Source organism: Mycteria americana, chromosome 3 (assembly GCF_035582795.1).
Source record: "Mycteria americana isolate JAX WOST 10 ecotype Jacksonville Zoo and Gardens chromosome 3, USCA_MyAme_1.0, whole genome shotgun sequence".
Lineage (NCBI taxonomy): Eukaryota > Metazoa > Chordata > Aves > Ciconiiformes > Ciconiidae > Mycteria > Mycteria americana.
In genome coordinates this window covers 17,857,772-17,878,558 of record NC_134367.1, presented here as the reverse complement: position 1 = coordinate 17,878,558, position 20,787 = coordinate 17,857,772, and the positions used below count along the sequence as shown (strand labels likewise).

The window sequence follows — 20,787 nt, the reverse complement described above, 5'->3', positions numbered from 1 at the left end:
TCCCAGCAAATCTGGTTCTGGAATGCACTAATCAACTGCCTGCATGAAGCCAGCTTGAGTCTCCTAAGTCTTGCGCTCCCTTGGAAGCAGAGGCATAGGGGAAGGCAGTACAAAAGCACAGGAGATGGGGGCTAGTGTGACTTGTGAGCCTGAGCTCAGCTCTCTGCAAACACAGATACCTGTTTCCAGATCCCAATGGGAAGTCTTTTGCACTTGTCATTAACACTCCTGGCTTTCAGTTTTGTAATTCTGCCTTAGTTAATTAGCAGATATCTAATAGTGTCTTTAAAGTTTAGTTAATGAGGCCTTGCTTTCAGTGATGGAGTGGAAAAGGCTTGTTAAGTGAGGAAATCAGTAAGATGTTGGACGATTATATGTGTATAATTTACTGATTATGTCTCTGCGCAATGGCATTGCCTTAAATCAGTGTTTTCTGAACTTGGATTACTGACCTCTGTCAGTTGCAGAATATTACTGATTTTTAGTATCAGTTGAAAACACTTCTACTGTTTTATGTGATTGTATACACCGATTACAGACCCCTGATCATGGCCTTTGAGATCACCAGAAGCGCCTGCATTGCAGTTTGGGAACTGGTGCCTGTTCAAACACTTGGAGAAAGAGAATCTAATCCTTTGCTCTCAGTGGTGGAAAAGGGATTAGGAAAGGCATGCTTGTGGAATACAACGTGATTTCAAAGGAAAAGGAATCATATAATTTCTGCATTGTTCTCAGATTAGGATGTTGCTTAGCAAAATGTTGGAATCTTTAGCTTCTGCTAAAACAAAGTTACAAGTGAGCAGTATATGTCACAGGCCCTTACAGGTTGCTGTTTAATCTTTGCATGTTATGATAGTGACTAAGATTAAACAAGTTTTAATTGATAGAGTGCAGAGCATAGTCACATGTTTGGGGGAGGGGTTGCTTGAAATCAGTAATCTAGTCTGACAAATGCAGTCTTTTTAGTTGACTCTTTCTATTAAAGGTCCCAGGATCTAAAAATGTGTGGTGACTGTTCTTAAGCTATGAATGCTTAAAAATCTGATTTTAGTACTGCTATTACATAGAACATACACTTGTCTCTTTTATGTGCAATAACTTAAATAAGATAGTCCCTAAACTGTAATGGAGCCTGCGAAGTGGTCCTAATAGCTGTGATCATTAAAGATTTTTAGAAATTATTTTATAGAGTGATTTAATGACTAGAATCCAAGCATGCCACTTCTTTTGAAGCATGGGTTAAGTTTTACAATAAAGACTGGAACTGAAGCCTATAAAGATCCTACCTGTTTATTTCTGTTCTACCTGTTTATTGTGGTCCACTGCTTGTGGACCAAGAAAGAAGGGCAAGGGGCTGTTGTGCAGGCTGCTGTGTAAACAGATAGTAGCAGACAGTTCATGTGCTGAAAACATTTCCGTCTAAGTCAGGACTGGAGGTGCAAAGTTCACCCCGCCTACTTAAACTTCTCTGCATGCACAGATTTCCCTATAAAGAGAGGAGAATGGAAACATTGAGAGAAGTTTAATAGGTTACTGGAACACCCTTCCCAGCATAGTAGCACTTGCTACTGGGATGAATGTGTTGTAAGAAGTAGACAGGACGAATGTGTGGTGGAAAGATGTAAAACATACAGCCAAAAGAAACAGTATAGTGGTACCAAAGATGGTCTTAGTTCTCTGGATAGAAATAGATTTTAATTGTTTGGGATCCATTTAAAAGCCACTCTCCAGGAATTTCTGTAAAATCCGTGAAATTAATGTTAAAGCCATAACTCGTAATTTTGGGTCTCTACTTGCCTTTGTTTGATAGGTCCTATTCCATGATTATTGCACCCCAATGATTCTGTTATTTTACAATTTTAAAAGGGTTGTGGTTTTTGGTTTTTTTTTTTTTTTTTTTTTTTTTTTGTAATTTCCACTCCTAGGGATACAGGATGTCATTTCAGTATCAAATCCTTTTCTTCCTCACTGTCACCTATAACACAAGTTTTTGTATCAGAAATGGTAACAAATTCTTGCCACCTAAGGCAATTCCACAGTTTTCAGCTGGCTTGGAGAGGTGTAAGGGATCGATGCTTATTGAATTTCATTCCCTCTTGTACATTAAAATTCTGTAATTCTCTGCTCCATTTTGGTTCTGCAAAGCTAACGAGGGCAAGAGGCAATAACAGCTTGGTAGGGTGGGTGAATGTGAGACTGGATACATGCATACACATGTGTTTTTAAAATTTATACTTCCCCCGTCATGTATTTTTTGCTTGTTAGGTCTTTAGGACTGGAGTTCTGTCTTCCTATGCTACATGGTTGTGACTTGCTTTTGAAAGCTATGTGAAGAAGGTGTTTTCGTATACTTTGAGAAGCAATAGGAAATCTCATATATTGTAGTGCGTTTCGGGAAATCTACTACTATTATTTGTGTATTTCCTTTTAATAAAATATATCTTTGTGTCCACTATAACGTGCTCTTTGGTAGAACATATTTGCACACTTTTCTTAACTCATTACTAAATATGGTTCCATAAATACATGTTGTTTAAAACTTTTTTTTTGTTCCACTTCTGCTTCCTTTCTGGAATCATGATTCTCTGTCATCAGCATCCAAAGAGGTTTCTGGAAAAGTCATCATTATAACACAAATGGCATGATGATTTCAAAAGTTGTGTGGGAATTTTTTTCTTTTTGAGAGGAATATAGAGGATGGAACTTGCAGAAATACAGGAGCTAAACTGTAGGTCTTCAGCTGGAGCTTTGTGCATATTTTAAACTATAGAATTTAAACATTAAAATTTTAAAGTACAGACAACGTGCAGTTGGTTAAAACAATTTCAAGCCATATAAGTAGGCTGCTGTGCACCTTACCTTGATGCATCCGATGATGCATCTGCTTCCTATTACCAAATACCCCCATTCCCCATAGGAGGATCAATGGAAAATATGTACATTTCTGAAGTATTTTACTAACTGTGGCTTTTGTCTTTTGATTTTTCCCTAGTGCCACTGCATTTCTCAGAACCATCTTATCTGGATTTAGCGTACCTCATGCTGATGCTAAAAGAGAGTAGATGTGGAAAGTGGCTAATTCTGCTTAGGTTTAACCCACCTTCACTTCCTCTTCTCATCTTCATGTTGTTCTCTGTGTACCATAATATACAGAAATACTAGGTAAAGGTGAGGCCTTCATTCTGAAGGGCATTGCAAAGTCACAGGACAAAAGCCTAATCCCTGCTCCAAAGCACTTGCAGTCCACATGTCAAGTGGTGGAGGAATGGTGGAGGAATCCAAGAAAACTTGGTGCACCTGACTGGTGTACTGTGTTTGTAGCTGAACCACTGGGAAGTGGTTTCTTCTTATTCATTTGCATTAGAGTAGTGGTTCTTAAACATTTTAGTTCAACTCTTAAATCTTTTATTTTGTAAAGTCTTTGACACGGTAAAGCCTTTGACATGTCCCCCACAACATCCTTCTCTCTAAATTGGAGAGATATGGATTTGGTGGGTGGACTGTTCAGTGGATAAGGAATTGGTTGGATGGTTGCATTCAGAGGGTAGCAGTCAACGGCTCAATGTCCAGATGGAGATCAGTGATGAGTGGTGTCCCTCAGGGGTCTGTACTGGGACCAGTGCTGTTCAATATTTTCATCAATGATATTGACAGCGAGATCGAGAGCACCCTCAGCAGGTTTGCAGATGACACCAAGCTGAGTGATGCAGTTGACATGCCAGAACGACGGCATGTCATCCAGAGGGACCTGGACAAACTGGAGAAGTGGGCCTGTGTGAACCTCATGAGGTTCAACAAGGCCAAGTGCAGGGTCCTACACCTGGGATGGGGAAATCCTTGGTTTCAATCCAAGGGGGACGATGTGATCGAGAGAGCCCTGAGGAGAAGGACTTGTGGGTACTGATGGACGAAAAGCTGGACGTGAGCCAACAATGTGCGCTCACAGCCCAGAAGGCCAACCGTATCCTGGGCCGCATCAAAAGAGGCGTGGCCAGCAGGTCGAGGGAGGTGATTCTGCCCCTCTACTCTGCTCTGGTGAAACCCCACCTGGAGTACTGCGTCCAGCTCTGGAGCCCTCAGCACAAGAAGGACATGGAGCTGTTGGAGTGGGTCCAGAGGAGGGCCATGAAAATGATCTGAGGGCTGGAGCACCTCTCCTACCAGGACAGGCTGAGAGAGTTGGGGTTGTTCAGCCTGGAGAAGAGAAGGCTGCGGGGAGACCTTACTGCAGCCTTCCAGTACTTAAAGGGGGCCAATAGGAAAGACAGGGACAGACTTTTTAGCAAGGCCTGTTGTGCCAGGACAAGGAGCAATGGTTTTAAACTAAGGGAGGGCAGATTTAGACTGGATTTCAGAAGTAAATTTTTTACACTGGGGGTGGTGAGGCACTGGAACAGGTTGCCCAGAGAGGTAGTGGAGGCCCCATCCCTGGAAACATTCAAGGTCAGGTTGGACGGGACTCTGAGCAACCTGATCTAGTGGAAGATGTCCCTGCTCTTGCAGGGGGGTTGGACTAGATGACCTGTAAAGGTCCCTTCCAGTCCAAAGCATTCTGATTCTATGATTTTTTTTTTTTTATAATTTGCATCTTCCATGTGTGTGTGTATATATATGTATGTATATTACTTACAACCATTCCCTATCTAGACTCCTGCCCCAGCTTCTGAGCCTCACTCTTAACAACCCACACGATCTGTCTGCCCTGTTTCCCCAGAAACAACCTTGACACCTGAAGCTCCAGAAAAGTTGGGCCTAGCCATATTTAGGTTAGCTCTTCCCTCTATTGTCTTGGGTATCAAGCTTCTCTATACTTTCTCAATGTTTACAGTCTCCTTACCTCTCTTAATTTCTTGAAACTCCTTTGCTACAAAGGCTATTGGTGCTTTGCCCTACCTCCATGGAGCTTCCTAGGCTTGCCCCCTCTGCAGCAGCCTTGGCCCAGCCCTGTCCATGGTACTAGAGCCATGGCTGGGGCTCAGGTGGCCTTCATGCTAAGCTGAGGTGTCTCTCATGGATGAGCTAGCGGCAAGAGTCTTCACTTGCCCTCAGTCCTCACTGGCTCTAAATAAATGTTATATTCTTCATGAAGTTGCTAGAGAGGGGAGAAGAGACGTTCTCTGGGTGAAATCTTTCTGCAGCTTCTCCAGCTGTGGGGATATCTTCCATCCTCGCTCCCCTTCCCATTTTGTGTTTAGTGATCTGTATAGCTCAGAAGAGTTTGTGGATGCTATGAAATGTAAGTGTTGGTAAGATAAGTAGCAACTAAGCATTGGTAGGAAAACATGAAGGTATGATTCTAAAAAAACAAGTGGGTGTTCATGGCTCGAGTTAGTTTGATCGGAGGGAGGGGGAGTGATGAGTGAACAAGAGGTGATTAGTGTTGCCTACTAATAAGTATTAGAATAAAAGACCATTGCCTTACATTTGATGCAAAGGAGAGTGCTGTTACAAGTATGGAGAGGGATTCATTGCATAGAAGACAAACTGAGTGGATGTGACTGAGGAAGACTATATTTGTCAAGGCTGGATTATTGAAATAATCAAAATTAAATGGTGAGATCATGGATAAAAACCTTAGCTTAGAATGAAAGGCTGTATTTTAGAGATACTATGCAGAAGGGATCTGCATGGTTGATGATAGACAGGTTTCAGTTTAAGAGAACCTGTTGATTATGATCTGGTAAAGCGGGCTGTCTGCTAACACTGCAAGCATGGAGGAAGAGTGCAAGAGGAATAAATAAGAGCTATATTTCAGCCACATTATGGTCAGGCATCTGTGACGACAAGCCAAGATGCTGACTTTTACACAAGGAAACAGATAGAAGCAGGAGAAGCTAATGTGAGAATCACTAATTTAAAGGCAGGAATCAAGTGGATGTTGTGGATGAGACTGGAAACAAGTGAAGTGTTTGTTGAATGGTTGGGGCTCAATTCATTGTGTACTATAAGCAAAACAAATTAAAAGCAAAAACAAGGCAAAACAAGCAAAAAATTATGTTTAGGGAAAAGTCATTAAAGTGAGAGCTGGTGAGGTCAGCAGAGCTGAAGAGTTTAGGTGCTAAAGCATGAAGAATGTTCATGAAGTATTCCAAGAAAGGGGAAAATTATGGGAAAAACTACAGACTTGAAACACCCCAAGAAGAATGTCACAAATGAGGTGAGCCTGTCAGAAATGGGAAGAAAAAGCTAGGTAGTCAGAGGAAAGTTTTACATTGTAATTTGCATTATGTGTAAAGATAAAAGACAAATTTGCAAAAGTCAAGTTTCTTTAGCAATGACAGCAAGCAGTAAAGAAAACAAAAACACTCTTTAAGCACATAGAGTTGTAAGGAGAAAAAGAAAGGAGAATGCACAGTTAGAATGTAGTAGTATTAAAGATAATGTAGGTATTGCCAAATTTAAATGAGTGCTCTCCTGCAGTTTTTGAGCTCAAAGTGTGAGAGAAGGTAAAATTGATAGCGGGAATAGAGATGCAAGTGAGCAAAGCAATAGACAAAACTGTGAGCTTAAAGCACTCACTTACTTTCCAGCATTCTGAAAGAACTAGGATGGTAACTAGCAAATACTCCTGACAAATCCTCTGAAGACTAGGATGATATCTGATTTAAACACAGAGGGTTAAAAAAGCAGGGATGGAGAAAAGTATTTACAGCTAGTAAAAATGATTGCAATGGATGCAGAAATGCAGACCATGACTGTTAAACTGAGGAGGAGAGATGTTCTTACTCAAAGATTGCATGTGTCCCTGGAGGAGTGGCAGGCTAGCAAAGTAACCAGTTCCCCTTCCTGCTTCTAGAAATGCTTGAAAAATACTGTAAATGAGTATTTACAGCAACTGCTGCTGCTATGCAAGAAGACAGTACTTTCACATTTGCTTTCATTTTTTAAGTTGTAGCATAGTCAGATGTGCAAGAACTTCACATCAGGAGAAATTGTGTGGCTCCTGTTTACTCTTGCATCGGTGCTGGCGATTTCTTATGGAAAAACAGAATTACTGAGAATCGTACTTGTAAAGCTGTAGAGGGTGATTACACCCAGGTTTCATGTAAGGTTAAAATCTCTGCATTGGTCCATTTTAACTGAGGCAGATTTTTTTTTTTTTTTCTTTTTCCCCTTAAACTCAGCTGGAAAATGTAGATCAAGTTATGGGACAAACAGAAGTTTGGTGTTCGTGACTATTGATTTTATTGCAAGCTGATGGTAGGATTGTTTCTCTTTTTTTTCCTAGCCTTTTCCCCACACAGTCTCATGTTTGTTAGTACCAAGCTCAAGCTCTTCTGTATGCAAAATGCTTACTGTATGTAGTTGCTCTCAGCGGGGACAGAGACATAAGCTGAGTTTTGGTATTAGATATGACATTTTCTGTGATTAAGATGACCACCAGCTTCTTTTATTTGGACTAAGTCCAGACTTCTTTCATGAAGTTTACATCAATGTAGGGATTAAGTGGAGGAGTAAATTTGGCTAGGAAACAATAAAAAATGGGAACACAAGAAAAAGTAAGACTCAGAAAGTAATAGACAGCTGAAATGTCAAAGAGGTAATATGAGGATGAGTCCAAAGTGAAGAGCAAGAAAATGGAATCTGAATTAAAGACAAATTGGGTCTTTAAGAGAGTCATCCAGAGACAGAAGTACTGTGATGGCATATGAGGAGTGGAGGGTCAGGAGCTGGCATATAGGTAGAAGCATTAAGGAGGGGATAAGGTAATGTATCAAAAGTCTAAGGAAGTTCAGAGGAATCAGAATTGACAGGAACTGCAAAGGAAGGGGGAGTGCGCAGTGTTTATGCAGGAAGTAAGATGAAAAGGCCAGGCAGAGAATGTGGAGGGAGGGCTAATGTGAAAACGATCAGTATAGTAAGGAGGCAGACAGGGATATAGGGAAGGGATAGTGATGGAGGAAAGTGGGTAAGGGTGATATCATAGCTACATCCTACCCTACAGTTTAGAGAGTGGAAGAAGAGTTCTGCATGTTATGTATCCAGAAAATGGGACATAGTACTAAGTTTTATGCAGACTTTATTAGCTGTTGTATATATTTCAATTTTATTTGGAAAGAGAAAGTAATTTACCTTATGGGGGAGAATTTACTGATGGAGGAACTGAGATACAGTGCTGTAACTGAATAGCTTTTTTCTTATGAGCAATGCTGCTTTGCAAGAAATAAGCTTGGGTAGTGTGATTCAGTACTTTTTATCTAGAGTATTAGGCTTTGTTTTCAAGTGAGTAGGTGTTGGACAGAATTTGAAAAATTTGCTTCTTTGTATATCTGAACTCTTTTTCACAAAAATACTTACTATGGAAGTGACATATTGTGCAGTGAAGTGTATTTCTTTGGAGTATATTCTTTAAGTGGTGGCTGTAAAAGTTAACATGAAAGAACTCATAGTATAAACTCTAGCATCTGACTTGTTAAACCAAGAAGAAACAGACAATTGAGAGGGAAGGCTGATAACTGTTTCTCATTGTCTTGGAGCAGTATGGTGTATAGAACCATCTGCTGTTTGTGGACCCCTCAGATATCCCTGATTAAAGATCAGATTATCAATGTAGTTCTAGTCTGAAATCTATAATTCTGTCTAGGCATTATGTTAAGTATGCATGTAGATACATCAAAACAGCTGAAGTGATTAGAGCTGAACAAATTACTTTTACGTTCCTGAAAGCTTTATTCTACATTTAGAAGGCCTATAGGAAGGGAAAAAAGTAGTGAAGCGGTGTGAACGTTCATATGGATTATTTTCTCATGTTTTATGGTTTCTGTTCTTTGTTGGAGAAGGATTTCTTTCCTAGGGTATGCAATTTCAAGGAAACTTAGACTGTATTCTAGGGAAGTCAACTTGGAAACAAATGCATTTACTAATCATTTTAAGCCCCTTCAATCAAACAGGATTACTGTTTGGCTATAGCAATAGGAGTGGAAATTTCCTTAGCACATGCAAACACAGAGCCGCTGCTCTGTTGTCACATGCAAAACATGCAGTATAGAGTCTTGCAAAGCACATGTTTTTAATCATTTGTTTGTTTTTCAGAACTGTAGGTGTATGTTACACAACAGAAAAAATACCAGCAGAGTCCTCCTACACTTTGAGCTCCATGTAGACTAGATGCTAGCTGCGCTGAAGAGAGTAGCATTGAAGAAGCAATGAAGTAGTAAATCTTTTGTAAGCTGCTTTTTGTTTGGTTTCATTCATTCTTTTGCTTAGTTCATTCTGTTCTGTTCTTAACTGCTCTGGTTGTGGATGACAAGCTTTTCATGTAAGTATTTTCAGTCAGTCTTCTCTATGCTAGGGATGGAGTGGTAGTGTTTGCCACTGTCTTCCCTGTCCCCCAAACCATATGGATGTAGTGATGGTGTGAGGATGCATCGTGCTTGGTTACGTATAGATTCAGGCATCTGTCTCTTTAGTTTCAGTCAGTTGATTCAATAGCTGTTTCCTGTTTCTTTTAAGAACACAACAAAAGTCCTGATAGGCCTGGACCTGCTTCTCTGTTCTAAACTGCTTCAATTTGAAATGCAGAAGTTGTTCGGGGTTTTGTCTTAGGTAGCAGCTGTGTATGAATTTACCTTCCTAATGCTCAGTGGTATAGGGAAGTGCTGTTTACTCCATTTCATAGGTACCTTCAGTGTATGTGAACTCCCTAATTATTTTGGCAAAGGTCACCCTGGGGGGAAAGCTTTTATTTTTACATCGAATGTGATGTAAATGGATGTTTTATATCTACTGTTTGGTACACTAATAATTGTGTGAATTAAGATTCACTTACATTTCTAGGAAGCTGTCCTTAGTGACTGGAGTGCCTGTACTGTTAATTTTAGTTATACTTAAAGCTGTTGAAATTCCAGCAGAATTTAAGATCATTGTTTTCAAGACTGCAATAGTGTCTTGAGATTTCTCTAGTTGGCCACCTAAAATGAATGACAATATATGACAGTTTGGGTGCATTCTTTCATTTAAAAACAAATTCCCAAATGGAAATTCATAGAATATTATGTTTATGCATTTATACAACAGGAACTCAAGCTCTTTACCGATAGGTACAGCATGACAAAGCATCAACAAAATGAAATTAGTGCAATTTCTTTTTTTCCGTTTAAGCAAAAGAAGAAGATACTGATGTTATCAAATGTTTGAGTGCCATAAGTTGGCTAATCTTATATTTGCATTAGCTGCTGTGAATTATGCTATCATGCAGTTACTTTCTAATGGGGAAAAAATGTATTAATACTGAGACACCATGCAGAGATTTTCAAAGGTGGTATACTGAATTATAGAGAGGTTGGAGTGAAAATCACAGGCTGAAGTCTGGAAGCCACTATAGAATAGAAATAATTTTACAATGTTTCAAGAGAAAATGAGTTTTATCATTTGACACTGGGCTTTCATGTGAGAACTGGCGAATGAAACTGAAAGGTTAACTATACAAAATGTATTAAATTGTAAAAGGAAACAACTCTCCACTGAAGAAAACTAAGCTGTAGTAATTAATATGCCACCAGTACTATAGGTAGGTGCCTTTCATAAATTTCTACCATAATAACAGAGAGATGATGTCTGATGTATTGCTTTACCTCTGCTTATCCTAATTTTGACAGCTGGTTCAGTGTTTCCCTAGGAATCTGAGGTGATTTGTCTTTGTCTCTTCTGGATTCCCCTCTAGTTACCTGCTGTTCTTTGTTGTGGGATTATGTGGGGTCCTAAAAGTTCCAGGTGTATCATGAACCAAATAAAGTTTGTGTGCCTTTTATTTCCTTTCAGAATGGCCACCTCATGTATATGTCTGCCAAAGATGTTTGTAATACAGATTTTATTATTTATTTCTGTTAAGAAGTTCTCAGAGGCCTGTTAAGACTGAGGTTTGATTGTGCTACGTTGCTGTAGACTGTTCTTTTCTTGGTTAATTTCTGTTCCCTAGAATTATTGGATAAATAAAGAAGATAAACAAACAAAAAGTCAAAGGAGTGCTGGGAGGGATAGGCCATTTTATGGCATACAGTTGATGTGTGCACAGACCACAAAGGTTTTCATTTTTAGGGTAGAGTAAGTGCATTGTATATAGGGAAAACTTACTATTTAGTTTTTCATCATTTTATAGACATTGCAACTGGGATTTCTGCCTGGTTCAAGTAGAGGGTTTGAAGACTACTAAAACCACATTAGACCATTGATATGGGAACTTTTGAGTATCTGGAAAGTGTTTAATTTGTTGATTATTCCCATAAATAACTAAAAATTCTCTATTCAAAAAGCTTGTCATATGCAGAATAAAAGGACATTATGTTCTGCAAAGATTAATTCTTGTTGGCTCTGATGGTGTATAAAAGGATTTAATACTAGGGAAAAGAGTACTGAATTGAGAAATCTGCAGAAGGAAAATCCCATCAGCCTAGCTCATCGTAAATGCTGTTGAGCGATACGGGGTGAGGATCAGCCTCTTCCAACAGCTGGGCTCCGAACCATGAAGGGCTTTGATGGGTGCTGACAGCAGACAGAAATACAAAAACATGAAGCTAGAGAAAAGCCTCTTGCAGGCTGAGAACCAGAGAATTTTGACATGGGTAAAGGGATGGTAACGTTTACTTGGCTGTTCAAGACGGTCATCACTGGAACTTTATCTTGTTATCTCTGTTACTTTGTTTTACATAATGATCTATCTTAGGATGTTGAAGCATGTAATACTAAGTACATGGATATGGATATCAGGAATTGGCTAGTGCAACTGGAAAATTAAACAACAATTAAATAATAAATAAGGGAGTTTTGTTTACGCACTTTTTGTTTAGAAATGAGCCACTGAGGAGAGTAAGTGCATCATGTCTGTTACATTGCTTATGAGATCTGTATTTAAAGTCCAGTCATCTTGTCTTTGAAAGCAGATAGCTGCAATGTTGGTGGTGAAATTATGAAAAGAGAAGGGAAATACATTTCTCAGTATAAAAATTGGTTAATGCAGGAGGTGGATGTGTTCTGGAGAAATAGTTGGCATAAGTGGCCTCCATTCTTTTCTCTTAGGCAAGAGGTTTTATCATACAAAAATGCTTGGTGTCTGCCCCTTGCTTAAGTATCTGTTGCATTTCCAACTTTATGTAGCGAGGAAAGCATGTGGAAATTGAATTATTAATACACAGATACAGCACCTTTTTTGTTCAGTGTGCAACGGTATCATGTAGTGACTTGTATTAATGATATAACATTTTGTAGGCTCTGAACCTCTGATTTGGGGTTTCTCTTTACTGATAGAAGTAGTTTGTTAGAGAATCATGATTTTTAGGCATCACTTCTTTGTTTTAATAAAAAATAAAGTAATTGTACAAAGTCATCATGCTCAAGTGTGTTTGGGTATACAACATACAGTAGTGTCAAATTATCCCATCTTTTACCTTTGCAACAGAATTGCCTTTTACTTACAAGTGTTAATTTCCCAAAGCAGTGGTATTACCTCTTTCCACCATGCATACCCTTAGCTGTATGCACAATAGCTTAGAGCCGAAATGTTTACTACATTTTTCTGCCAGATAGACCAGTGCTTGTTCAAACAGATTGCCTTGGCATTGGGCCTACAAGAACCACAAACCCAGATGCTGGAGAAATAATGCCTTTGTGGAAAGGGACTTTGCAGAGACAATTCTGCATAAACCCTGCCCTTTTTATTGCATGTCTGTTTCTGTACCTTCACAGTCTCTTAAGTAGACAGGTCTCATGCCTAAGAGCTTATTTATACAAATTAACTGTCATAGCTACTGTAGAATATAATGTTCTGGAATGTTTCTTCACGTGTACATTCCAAATAAAGTAATTACCCCAAATTAAAGTTTTATAAATTATTATTCTTCTAGAATACGTTCAGAGGCTAGAATGCCTTGCCCCAGACTTTGCCTATGAGGTTTTTTCCACCCTTTGTATCAGTCCCTCCCTGAATGCCAGGTGATCAATGGAAGGAAACTGGAGAGGATTTAGAAAATAAACTAATACATGGAAGGAGGAAATGACATAACAGTAGGAGAATGGAAAGAGGATTTTGGAGGGGGATAACATAATTTAGGAAGTTTTTTACCACCTTCTGTAACAGAAAAGTGGATTGAGGCCAGCAGTGTAGACCGTTCATTTCTAGTAGAAAAATAACAAACTGAGATAGAATGTCTGTGGATATCTCTGGTCTTTTGAGTCAGAGAGGATTAATTACAGCAAGTATCAGATTGCCTGTAAAGATACACCAGAAAAGCCAAACGATTGTGCTTGCTGGGTACAAGTATTCAAAACTTGCTATTGTTACTTTTTAAACAAGACCAGTCCAATAAGGCACAAGAGCTGATTCTTGCTCTGCTGTCTCTACAGTAATTATTTGATCACTGCTCTTTTCCTTACTAACTGACCAAGTTTCTTCCTGCGTTCTTTTGTTTTTGGGAAGGACTTTCCTATTTGTGTGCAGCATCTGCAGCAGCTTCTGGCATTATTACTTGTTCTGAGATACTGGAATGGGTGAAGTACAGAAGGATTTATGGCTATTGAGTAGCCTAATATTTTAATGCAAATTGCTAAAATTGAGAGTGAGATTAGATTTTGTTTTAAAGATATAATGGTTAAGATAATTGTTTATATTGGATCTAAAGTCAGTATGGTAATATTTTATTTGTAGCTTTGTCAGTTAGATGTGCTGTATGGGGAAGAACATTCCTGTCTCCAGGATTATTTTTCAAATTACTTGAGGATTTATTTCCCAAAATTTTCTTACTGCTTTAGCAGTACTTCCAAGCTTTTTTGTTGTTGTTGTTGTTCCAATGGACTCTTTATTTCTTTAAAAAAAAAAAAAAATTGGTTATCTTCAGACTTTTCACAAATTCAGATGCAGTTCTGTGAATACTTTCAGCAAAACCCCCATCCAAATAACAAAAAATGTGAAATAGTTAATTTTAGCCTTTCTAAAATGAAGCTGCTGTGGGTAAGAAGAAAGGAATGTATTAGAGACTTTCAACTGTTTTAAATAAAAAATAGAGCAAAGATGATGGCCTCCTCCTTCCCTTTCCTCCCTCACTACTTCCCACAGTAGGCTGTTACGCAGTCATGAAGGCACTGACACTGAGCTGTGAGAAGTTGAGTTCAGTTTTTTTCCTTCCCTTATCTGGAGTTAGAAAACTTGGGCTTCTTTTTTCTCTTGAGAATGGCCTGTTGGGCTATGTAGTGTTTCTGGTTGAGAGTCTTTCAGTCTTTTCTTTTTAAACTGATTGCTGGAAACTCAGAGATTATCCTGGGGAAGGATGCATACATGCTTGCTGCCCTAAACATCTGCTGCTGGCCACTACTGATAGACGATATCAGGTTAAATGGAGTGTTCATCTGGCCCAGTATGGCTTTTTCTGTTCCTCTACAGATAAATCATTATTTTCTGGGCCACAAAGAAATAAGGCACTGGTGTAAGGACACTTGCATAAGATAAAGACCTAGACTTCTGCTCTAAGTTTGGAACAAAAGATGTTTAATGAACATCTGTATAACCACTAGAGCCTGGGGACTCTCCATTTATGCTGCTACTGCCCTGTTTTTCCCCATACCCTTTAGTTCTGTAAAAGGTGCCACAATCATCTTTGGGATGTTCAATTACTAAGTTTCTGCTTTCCTCCTTTTTTTCTTCTCCCAATTAAATATGAAAACAGTTTGTTTTCCCCCCACTCCACTGAAAAGAGCAAATAATACATTGATTTTCTGTGCCAGCCTGAAATGTATTAAATATACGTATTAATTTGAGCCAGTACCCCTTCCAGAAGAAAGAAGTCTGTACATTGCACGGATCTGTTTAGACAATGTAGATTTTTTTGATTGATGCTAGTTTTAAGGTTGGTTTTTTTTGGGGGGAAGCAGCAATGAAATGTTTGAACATTGTATTTCCCAGTGGGCTTAAATGTTTCTAGGCAGTGTGAAATGGACTTGAACAGCTTTATTATTATTACTATTTCAAAGTGTCAGGGCAGATTGTGGCATATGAAGTAGGATGTAGAATAACATTTCAGGAAGTTTCAGTAACCTCAGACTGATTTCTTCCTGGTAAGAGGGGTTTGGTTCTAATTAGTTGGCACATTTTATTGTTCAGAGCAGAAAGCTTTGAAGCAGTTAAAATGGAAATTGGCCTTTGGCAAGTGAAACTGGACGTTGTTCCTACATGAGGAAAAAAGCTTTGCTGCTGATCACTGGTAGCTGAGTCTTCTCTCTAGTGCTCATTTTAAAAGCTGTGTTTTCTTCTGTTTATTTTGGTATGCTTGTCCCCCTCCCTAGTGTACTTATTACAGACATGTTTGTTGCTAAATTCTCATCAGGCATATAGAATTTTAAAATACATTGTGTAATGATTTGAATTGCTTCTTCTACACTCTATATGGGCCTCAGAAATGCATTTACTTCATTACTGTAATTTTTAAATTTTCAGCCTGTGGCACCCCAAATACCTAATGCTTGTATTACTGAATACCTTGTAGAAAATACATTAGCAGTGTGTCTGAAGCATATTTGTGATGGCTGCCAAAATGTTAGCCTTAACTTGCTAGGAAAAAACAACATGAATTACAATTTTAAAAAAGTTTGCATATTGCAGGTAATTTTAGGGTTGGTTTTTTTTGTGGTGTATATGATCATGTGTGGTAACTGCACAGAGAGATAAACTAATTGAAGATACAGCAAGAAAAATGAAAAATTACAGATTTTTCAAGCATAGCAAATAGACATCTTTTGTAATTGTTTTCACTGTGTAGCCTTAAGTTGTAAGGTAAAACAGTTTTCAAAGTAAATCATGTTTCTATGCCATTTTAAGAGAGATTAGCTATGCATTTTGGAGAAGAATACCGATACAAGCACCAGGTTTGATAATAAATTTCCTAACATTTATGTATTTTAATCCAATATTGCCATTTATTTAGAAGCCTTGAAATTCATGTCAAGAGAACAAAATCAATACTGGGCTGATCATACAGTACTTGTTTTAGACTTGTGAAACAAGTGATCTCTATGATCTCTAGATATGCTACAGCAACACCACATAGATTCTGATGTAAAAAGTAATTTACCTTAAAAATGGTTTCACAAGATTAACATTAGATGTCACATAAAAGTTAATGAACAGAAGACATAAATACTGTGTTCGGAAAAATATTGCACTGACAAGGCCATGCTCAAGAAGGTCACTTTTGAGTTTATGTTTCAGTTCACACTGCATAGCACCACTTCTACAATAACGTAGCTTCTTTTCCAATGTACTGTATGTAATTCAGGTTTTTTTCCCTGAATCAAAGCTGTATTTACTGTTTTTAACAAGAGGGAAGTCTGAGTGCTCATTAGTAGAAACTGAGTGGGACTATGAAAATTATTTATATGGCCTCTTTGTTTATTTCAGCACAATGTAGTCAGATGCCAAAATGAACAGTCTTGCAATAGAGTTTTTTAAGTCTAAACTAGAAGCATTACATGAGAGGACAAAATGATCCCACCATATGAATTACATGGTCGCTTTTCTTCTGATTCAGAAGTTTACTGGGCATTTTAAGTGGATAAAAACAAATGCTAGAATATGCAACATCATAAGCCATTTTAAATTTCACTGCTTCTGACACTGTACTGAAAGTGCACAAAGCAGTTGAATTAGGGGAGGGTAGCATTTTGGCATGTGTGTGTGCATCGGTGTAGTGTGTGTATATTTATGAAACATACAGGATTAGAAATTCAAAGTATAATAAAGCTACAGCTGTATTTAAACAGATTTCTAAGTGCTAAGATTTGGACAAAGAAAAGGCTGAGAAAATATGAAGAACAGTACTAAGGGCTGACATTTTCAAGTTTTATGCTGAAATGACTCCTTTGAAACACTAGTTGTGAATAAGCACCAATGTCTTTCACTTGAACAAGGCAAAGTCCCCCTCCCCATTTTTTGGTCTATCAGCAAGACTAAAATACAGTATTAAAGATGCAAAGTTTTTCAATATTTTGTCCGTTAGTCTGTAGGCATACATAGCCACTCTTAAATGCAGTGTTATCAAAAGATTTCACAAAGGAATGGAGGACTAGAAGAAACCTCCTACAGGAGAAAGTCAAGTTTCTCACCACAATAGGAAACAACATAATAAGCTTTCATAAATTTATTCAGGTCCCTCTTAAAATGGCTAGGTATCTGTTACCCTTCATCTCCTGTTTGGAAAGCTTTCCAGAATTGGGTTTGTTTTTCCCAATTCCTAGTGACATTTTGTTCAGGTACAGCTTTTACTCAGCTGTTCTTACGCTAACATTATTTTTTAACTTAAATATTTCTTGGTGTTTATCCCTTTTTCCTCTTTGTTACCACCAGGGAATTTGGGTAGGAATTTAGGTAGGACCCTTTCCATTCAGGAGAGAGGAGGCTACCTACAGCCTCTCTCTGGGTACTTCTGTCAGAGTAACTGAACAAGCACAAGGTACGGGCAATCAGTGCCATATTGTCCAAACAAAATCGTATTGATCATTAGTTGCCTAGATAATAGCCCAAACACCCTTGGGTGACTGGAGATCATTTCAGGGAGACAGCCTGTTCTTCCTACATTTTGTGCTTTCTAATTTTTAAAAATTATTTATTTATTTATTTATTTTGTGCTTTTTATTTATTTATATTTGTATAATGGGCACATTTCAATTCCCTCGAGCTATCTGCTTGAGCTAGCCGATTTTAAGTTTGCTACAGCTTATTCCCAGTAATCTAATTACAGAACCAGAGCAGTTCAAGAAAGACTTTTTATTCCATTCCATACTTCACATACTGGTGGATGAAAGCAACACCTGCATTGCCTCCCATTTTGTGTGTGTAATTTTTCTGTGTTTATCAGAGTCAAAAATCCAGTGGTTCAGCAACATATAAGCTGTCAAGACCAACATTCTTTTTTGCATTTCAAACAGTATGTAGTATTCAGTGACTTTTGCTTTCTTTGTTTCCTTGTCTTTGGTGGAAGGAGATCTCCTGTATCTTCATGGTTTTGTTTTTCATGGCTATATCACTTTGGCACCCTGTGGTGATTCTGCAATCATCTGGTAAGCCAAACCCCTTTATTCTCCTCAGTTTATTCTGACTGTCTCCCACTTCATACGTGTATTTTTCCTTTGGATACACAACTTTGCAGTCTTCACTGTTGAACTTCTTCCCATTCTCATTAATCACATCAGTGAATTGAATCAACAATAAAACACTCATATTTTTAAAGAATGAAACATAGTTTATTTTTGTGACAGTTTGTTCATTTTGCTAATTACAATATTCTTTTAGGTTTTATATGCAGATACAATTGCATGAAGTACTGACTGTCACAAATTACTTCAATTCCACACTTTTTTTGTTTTTGTTTTTTTTTGACTGGGAGGGGGAGGAAATGACAAGTTGAGTCCATGTTGCCTTGATACAAAGGTAGGATACTTTGCTATTGGGATAATTTTTCTCTGGTTTTCATGGCTTTGGAGCAGATCATCTACCTGAACAGAAGCTGAGCCGAGTCCTCAGCTAGCAAAGTCAGTGTTAAGTCAGTGTCAGTCAAGGTGGTGCTTCAGTCATATTGGTCCCTGGATGTTTCAGCATTGTTCTACAGACTCAGTGTCTGCTATCACCATAAAAATGTGGTAGCAGTTTGCAGACGAACAGAACATACAAAGCCTGTTCTATTGTGGTGAATGCATATGTGAAGAAATATTGAGACTGATTTAATGCTAAGGGTTAAAAAAACCCCGTAGCTGGTAGAGATAACAGCATAGTAAAAGTGTTCGCCACAGTCATACAGCTACTGAATTCTTGTTCAGAAATGTCCCTGGAGGATTCTTCAGCAGGAGCACCCGAGTATGTTGGTCCTCTTACTCATTCCTGTTTTTCCCGTTGTCTTTTCTGTTGGGTTGTGTTGTATCAAGGGGCTGCCTGATAGCCAGAGTTGGAAAGTTGACTCAACTGAAAAATAACTTTTTTTTTTTCCCTTGCATAATTTTAAACATGGATTGCTTCTCTCCTGCAGTTTACAACACGTCCCCGCAAGCACTTGCACTGGCACAGCTGAGAAGGCAGGCAGGGGAGGAAGGGAGGACCCAAGGAAGTGTGACCTGGCAGTCTTGTACACTTTCACCACATTAGGGCTTTAGTTTTTCCTTGTTCTGTTGCCCTCAGTACTGTCTGTGGTTTGGTTTTTTTCCCCCCGTCATCCTTGTTTTGAATTTTTATGTGGACCAGCTGGCTGAGATAGCTAGATGGCTGAATTGTCATCACTGGTGTGTTAGGGGCATTAGCTATCGTTTCTGTTGGACCCTGGCTATGCTGTGCCTGATGGGTTTGCTCTTCTACTGCCTAATCCCAGTGAAAGCAGGAGTTGGTTGAGAGAATTTGCAAACCAAAATGATTACTTTGGTTGAGGAAGAGGACTTGAAGTTTTTCCCTTACTGAGAGTCTGTGCTTTCTGACTGAGGCAGTCATGGGCCAGAAGATTTTATGAATCCATAGGTCTATCTGGATCCCTGACCACAGTAGTACAAGTGGTTCATAATTCATCCAATGCGTTTATCCTTCCAACACTTCTCTTTTTTAAGAAGTCCTGTCGTCTTTCTTCTTCTTCTCCACCTCCCCCAAACTAAGGTGCAGAGACTAAATAATTTATCAACTGAGCACACAAATCTGAGACTTAGCTGGGAACTGAATCTATAATTTTTAAGTCTCTGGCCATCAGCCTTCTCTTTGGACTGTTATTTGTAGTGCTTGTAGTTGGAGACATTCCTTTCACTTTGTTTCCAAGAGGGTAATTGCCCTTTGATGCATTTGTCGATGAAATTATCATTCCTCTGTAGTCAGCTGATCGGATGGTGGTTTTCTGAGGTTATTTTTAGAAATCACCAAATACTCAATGAGGGAGTTTACTTCATATACTCCCATCCAGACAGGTGACTAATCTAACCTTTGAAATTGCACTTGTATACAGGTTTGTTATAGTGGATGCAATCAAATTGCTGAAGAGGGTGAATAGAGCTATGTGTGACTTTTATGGGCTTTCTTAGGGGTTTTTCTTCCCTTCCTCTGTACTTCCAGGTGAATTCCAGGTGAAAAGGCCTCTGCACTTCTCCTGCTAATATGTTTTGGATGTGAACTATAAAGATGCTGGAGGTAAAACTTCCGATGGATATAGTAGTACCCTGACACTATAACATCAACGTTAAGGCAATATCTAAATCTGCTGGTTTCCATGGAATGCTGCAAAGATTTTGCTCAGCTATTTGTGGTCTGAATGGATTCAGTTTAAGAATACTCCCATAAATACGAGGGATAATATTTCTTTTTGCATTCAGTTTGTTAAAATAATTGGATAGGGTCCTAGGGATTGCCTTTTCCGTGTCATTTCTCTTACACAAATTATTAACAATAAAACAATGGTAGGTCAGATGTGTAGCTGCTGCAATTCACTGAAATCTTTTGAATGAAAACTGGAATGAATTTGGTGCTTTTTGTTTGCTTTTTTAGCATGTATCATGCTAAACAGCTCTTGGTGTGATATAATTTGTAGTGTTTGGTATTGTTCTTCAGTAGGGTCTAAAGACATCACCATCTCTGGAACTCATACTTAAATTTTCTTGCAGTTTCACAAAGTTTTTTTCTTTCTTTTTTTTTTTTTTATCATTTGTATAACCATATTTCTGCTTCTCCATTCCCAAACAACTGTACATTTTTGGGTCTGCCCATGTTTCACTTCAGTAAGCAGAATGGTTGCCTGCTTCCACTTCTTTCTTTGAAACAAATCGGTTATAAGTGCTTGAGTATTC

General features: G+C 38.5%; 1 protein-coding gene across 6 annotated transcripts in view; it reads left to right on the top strand.

Moving 5' to 3' along the window:
* ASAP2 (ArfGAP with SH3 domain, ankyrin repeat and PH domain 2) overlaps nucleotides 1-20,787 on the top strand; it is a 92,748-nt gene that overhangs the window by 3,414 nt on the left and 68,547 nt on the right. The window lies entirely within an intron of this gene.